At 40.6% G+C, this 6329-nt stretch overlaps 1 non-coding gene across 1 annotated transcript; it reads left to right on the top strand.

The window, feature by feature from the left end:
- The first annotated feature begins 3803 nt into the window (after window positions 1-3803).
- On the top strand, window positions 3804-3878 carry Trnat-ugu (transfer RNA threonine (anticodon UGU)). The gene has a single exon. It is a non-coding gene; the product is annotated as a tRNA-Thr (tRNA).
- The last annotated feature ends 2451 nt before the right edge of the window (window positions 3879-6329 follow it).

Below are 6329 nucleotides of genomic sequence, written 5' to 3'. Positions count from 1 at the left end.
TCGTTCCTGTGGAATACAGACCTTCCCTTCACCACGGTTGTCTTCCCCTTTACACAAGACACCCCCGCCCACCCCACCCCCCGAAGACCTCGCCATCCGCCAACTGCTGCCGAATCGGTCCCCACCCGGGGTCCTCGACCTGTTTGCCGGCTAAGTCGCAGAAGAAGCCGGGTGTCTCGGAGAGAAGGAAATTGACCCCCAGATCCGGCTCCACGTGGCCCTTGCCTTCCCCAGACTCTGCCGCGAACATACGGATAAGAGCGTCGCCAATTCATTGTCTCTGCCACTAATATGGCGAACCTGGAGATAAGTCTCGTCATCTTAACTTTGGTATGATTTTTAGCGATCTTATTAATCAAAGTTTAAGGGCTGGCACTGGCCAAGTAACTCACGGAGGCTCATTGGTTTCAGTCCAGTTGTATTGCTCACCTGTTCTCCAGATAGGGTTGTGTAGTTTATGTCTCAGAAAATTGTCTGCTCTTGATGTGTGTTGTGTTAGAGATAACTGGCAGCGGTCGACGCTAGCATACTGGGAGCAGAGCACCACGGCGGCAGAGAGATATTTGAGGCCATGTCCTCTCCTTTACATCTTGGGTTATGTTGTCACTTTTGCGTGATTCCATCTTTCCGGTGCTGAACTATAGCATCCAAAGTTCAATTGCATTGCCATGTTGAGTATATTTCTATGTCATTCTCTGCCTCGTGGATCTCTTGTATTGATTTGAATCCTTGGTCTGCTCGCGTCTATCGCCAATTCACACGAAATATTGAAGCAACCTTATTTTAAGGGTATTGTCATATAGTCATGTTCTAGTTGTAATCGTTCTAAGAATATTGTTGATTAATCAACTGAGTAAGTAAATTTGAAGGTCCGTTTAGTCAAAATTAAAGGACCCCCTTAATTGTTTTAGTCATTTTTATACAGTTTTGTTTAGGAAAGTTGGCAAGCCGAACGTTAAATATCTGTATTCTTACGCTTAATCTGTTTCTCCCCTGATTGCAAGTAGTGAGAGTTCTGCTATGAATTTTATGGACATTTGTGCTATTTAAGTAAAGCTTTACCTAAGTATATATACCTAGTCATATTCAAATTTCAAGTTTTACGGGTCTCGTTCCACTTAACGAAATTTATTTATTATTTGTCCAACTGATCTGGCCTTGTGATTTTATAATGCTTTTGATTGTAATAAAATATGTAGCAACTACAACGGATTACTATTGTGATTTTGGTGTGTCACTACCATACCCCATATCACAGAGGATGAAATGTTTCATGAAATATATGAAAACCTGTTTTTGATACATTCAACATTGATACATTCAACTGGTGGAATATAGGATGTAATGTTTTATGAAAGTATTTCAGTGCGAAAGAGTTTTTAAAGCGAAATCTATGAATATTGTGTTATTGAAAACTACGTGTTTCACTGTTTTTGGAACTACAACCTCCAAGAAGGTGCAATAGGGGCACAGGTTTCACTGACCCATAGCCTTCCAGCCCAACCTGCAAAGTATACGGACTTGAAATTTGATGAAGGTGTAAATCTTACGCTGAAAGCATCATTTAAGAAGAGATTGTTCGAAATTTCACTCCTATGGGGGTGAAACATGGGTTGAAAGTCTTTTTTTTTAAATATGTCCCTATGTCCCTATTGAAGCTATAACTACAAAACTACGAAAATTGACATTTGGTGTCTCAGTCAGATACAAAAAAGAAACAGGTTTTTAGCATTTTCCGAAATTCTTCCATTGGGGGATAAAATAATTAGTGAAGGTTTTTTGAAAATAAATCATTATTAAAGAACTACTGAAGCATTTTTATAGCTACATCTATGAAAATAGGTATTTGACATCTCGGTTGGATGTAAAAAAAATGTGTTTCGTTGCTTTTGGAAATTTAACTCACTAATAGAGTGAAATAGGGGATGTAATGTTTTATGAAATATTTCACTATGAAAGCATTTTTAGAATTAAATGGATGAAGATTTGAATTTGGCTCCTCGGCTCTAAATAGAAGAATACGTGTTTAATTGTTTTTGAAACCCAACCCCTAAAGGGTGTGAGATGTTTCAGAAAATGGTTCATTATGAAAGGATTGCTAAATATATCTGACAATTCGTATTCGGCTAATATGTTACAATTTTTAAAAACTACGTGTTTTTCTGGTTTTGGAACTTCGAGCATAAGGGGATGAAAATTTTAATGAAATATTTATTGCGTTATATTAAAATATTTTAAATCTGCATCTATGAAAACCGGTATTTCACTTCTCAATTAGATATAAAGAAATATGCGTTAGGGAATGAAAGACTGTACGGAGATATCACCACAAGAATACAAACGGCTTGATTAACAAAAACCTTGGACTCCAGCTGTCAGCATTGCTTTTTGATCATTCAGTAAAAGACCATGCTTCAACGGCGCTAAGTTTAGAAAGTTTAGAAAGTGTTGCAGTTTATAAAAGACATAAAAAAACGATTAAAGAAAAAAATTCTTTGCAGACCATGAACGGTCTACGCAAGTAAAGAAGCGGATGATAAGCTAGCTCTTTATGCAAATGAGTTGGTCAGTTTAAGTTCCGAGACATGTCATGCAGCAGGAACGGAATCCTATAGTTGCTACGATTGGCTAAAGGAAAAGTTTTGCAGAATCACTCGAAATCACTTCTGCAAGTGGCTAAGAATCTCGTAATGAATAAAAATTCTGTACTGAGAATTCCAAGGTGGGAGATGCAAGATTCCTCCCCCCCCCCTTCCCCTTCCTCACAATGCTATCCTTCTTTACCTACAGCAAAAAATAAATAAATTAATTAATAAATAAAACTAGAGAAATTTCTACTGTGAAACTATTTGCATACAAGAGAACGGCCCTTGAAATTTAACTCTTCAAAGTTTTAAGCCCTGCTCATTCCGGATATTGATTAGAAAGTGTTAATCCACATGTGAAACCTGAGTATATAATCCCTGTGACATTTGATCAACGGTGTTCCATAAGGACAGGTTCTCATTCAAAACGTTCGAAAATTCAATTTCTTTGTAGTTGCATTTTTTAAAGGTGTACTTGTCTAGACTCTTGGAACAGAAAGTTTTTTTTTTTTTTTAATCCGTGCTTTACAAAAGTTTCTACAGTCCATTGTTTGAAGCAGTGTCACGGCTGCCATGAGCCGCGCGGGGTACCCGCCATGTGTCCAACGCCTTGTCACGGTTCGCGCGGCTCCCCCTGTTGGAGGTTCGAGTCCTCCCTCGGGCATGGTTGTGTGTGTGTTGTCCTTAGCATAAGTTACTGTAAGTAGTGTGCAAACATACGGACTGATGGTTCAAATGGCTCTGAGCACTTTGGGACTTAACATCTGAGGTCATCAGTTTCCTAGAACTTAGAACGACTTAAACCTAACTAAATTAAGGACATCACACACACCCATGCTCGAGGCAGGATTTGAACCTGCGACCGTAGCGGTCGCGTGGCTCCCGACTGAAGCGCCTACAACCGCTCGGCCACATCGGCCGGTCTATCATGTATTCTAGAAGAGTTACAAGGTCGTCAGTGGCGCCTGTTCTTTCGAGAGCAGTTACTATCTTCATATCTATGGTTAAACGTTACCCAGCCATTGACCTTCGTCTGTGCGAATGCGCACAGGTTGCCGGAACTCTTACGGGAATCGTCACCTTAGTGTGAGCCAGTAATGAGTGGATGGACAAATACCTATTAAGTACATTACGTATGCGGATTGTGGACGGTTGGGGATGTGAGTCTCACGGGAAGCGTGCGAGGGATAAATTCCTGCAGTCGTGCTGTTCATGTGTGCCCTCGATGGCTCAGATGGATTGAGCGTCTGCCTTGTAAGCAGGAGATTCTGGGTTCGAGTCCCAGTAGGGGCACACTTTTCAGCTGTCCCCATCGAAGTATATCAACAACACCTGTCGGCAGCTGAGGGTTTCAATTAATTATCAGTTGTGAAGGTGATTCGATGAACCCTTTGCCAGGCACTTAAATGTGTTTTGCAGGGTATCCATATAGATGTAGATGATAACTCGTCCCGTGTCGCACGTGCTCAAAATGATTCATACTGCAGAATGCATGCAAACATACTCACCGAAAATACGGACGAATATCAAGTGCAGGCTGCCGAGTGCTGCATATCCAGCTTTGACAGATCGGCTTTTCCTGCCAAGAAGAACAGGAAGTTGCTGTCTAGGAACAATCAGAGGTAGAGGAAGGGTTGATAAATACTCCTTGACTTGCAGACTAAACGTAAATAACGAAAATACATTTTTGGTAAAAATTGGTCAAAACATAATCGGTTGCCCTCCGTATTGGATTAGCTGTTTTGAATATTGAAAATCTGACTTCAGATTCGTTTTCAGTGACATTAAAAATATATATGTAACACTCAGTTCATGCAAATCGAAGTAATAATATAACTAAATGTTTTCCCTAAACTTTGAACACATTTTTTTCGGGTAACTATTTTCTCAGAACGGCATGCAGCATAAATTAAAAGTGGTTCGTTCTCTTAACATCTACCTCTGACCCCTAAAAGTAAACACTTTTCTTAGGAACTTATAGCTATAATATGACATTTGTTATTATTAACTAATATTTGTGTAGGCATAAGGAGTGAAACAAACCCTCAAAAATCGAACTCAAAGTTCGAATTAGCACTGTATCGTTAAATTTAAGGTTGTTTCATTGCGGTTAGGTATACGCTCCCATAAATTTTATGTTTTATCGACTGATGTTATCCATTTTCAATTTCAGGGGAATAATGTAGTATCAACTGATGTTACCCATTTTTGAATTCAGGTAACATATGAGGTGCCACACTGCACGCGCTCTGCGTACCCCAGTCTCGCAGGCCCTTGATCAAATCATAATTACGGGCGCCATTTTTTATTGAAAATCTAAAATTAAGCTCATAGTATTATCACTCGTAATTCCCAAACAGATCTTTCGAATGTATTTTCATTGTCTCAAAAAGAATTTCAAATGTACCCTTTTTTGCTCATTTGTATGAGAACCTGGCCGTAACGCCGGAATATAGTCACGAGATTTTTTTCCAGAGACGCTGTACGTTCGCGAGAAGACTTTCGTTCTGCGCGTGTCGAAGGACATTCCTCAGATATTACTGTGTGTGTGCTACTCAGTCGTGCCATTTAAGTGTACATCTTTGCATAGTTTTCCTTTCACGATGTAAACAGTGTTCCGCTCAGTTGCTAACTGGCCAGTGAGTGGTTCCGAAGGTATCGGATGTGCGGTGCGTTCGGTCTGCTAGGACAACAGCAGACTAGCGTGGTGCGATGGCAGAAGCAGACACTGAGGGAGCTAGCTGCTGGGACGCCAGCGAACAATTTATGCCAAGTAAGACGAAGAGGACTATTCTAAAATTACGAGCCGTCTCAAAAGTGTTTACCATTGGTAAATCTTGCTGTTGAGTCTGACAAAACTGGCAGTTTTGCCTAGAGATACATTAGAGAGAGCTACAGGAAATACCCCCACCCCCCTCAATGAATTTTTGGTTGTGATGACAGGCCGATTGGTAGTGTAGCCCGAGATCTAAGTTAGGTTGGAAGGTGGTAATTTGACTGAGAGTTGTTTACGCCAACGATTATGAATGCCGACTAAACGTTGTGCGAGCAGATTGCCCTGTAGCGTAGCCTAGCGTTTCCGTCCGCGCCACATTTAACACACTTTCTCTAACTGTGTACAAAAGTCTCACAACAGCCACGATAACTACGTTTCTGGTGGGGGGAGGGTAGAGTCCACTATGTAACTTTCACTGCAAATTTTAGTAACCGCATAAACTAACCGAAATAGAAGCGTAATTTTAACTATATTTCCTTTTGTGGGAAAATAATGGTTCTCCTCTTTCGGCAGCAACTGTAATATGTAGGCGACTTATTAGTTTTTTTTAACTCTGAATCATGATCTCAATAGACGCAGTGCTTTTTTTACGTTACTTGATTTGTGGTCTATAGTAAACAATGCAACGAATTGGTAAATTCTTTGAAGTTTGACGTGTCTTACATAGACGACGTCTGCAATGTTCGTAAGGCCAAGTTTGCATACATTCGGTGTCTGTTTTTTTCGCCATGTACTGTATAATTAAAGGGAGGAGGATTATGTTCAAGGAGCAGTGCATTAGCAGTCTATGGAGAAATTGAGAATTTGGATCTAAAGAACGGCATGCTCGGGCAGTTCGTGCTATTCTGTTGACCACTGTGTAATTCGGACACAGTGATCATTGCCTCTCCCTCGTAACCAGGGGACTCGGGTGCTAATCCTGGTCTGGCACAAATTTTCAACAGTGCCCATTGACTAAAGTCTGTGCC

Source organism: Schistocerca gregaria, chromosome 6, assembly GCF_023897955.1.
Source record: "Schistocerca gregaria isolate iqSchGreg1 chromosome 6, iqSchGreg1.2, whole genome shotgun sequence".
In the NCBI taxonomy this organism is placed as follows: domain Eukaryota; kingdom Metazoa; phylum Arthropoda; class Insecta; order Orthoptera; family Acrididae; genus Schistocerca; species Schistocerca gregaria.
The sequence above is the reverse complement of the archived record's forward strand: the minus strand, read 5'-3'. Positions and strand labels throughout refer to the sequence as shown.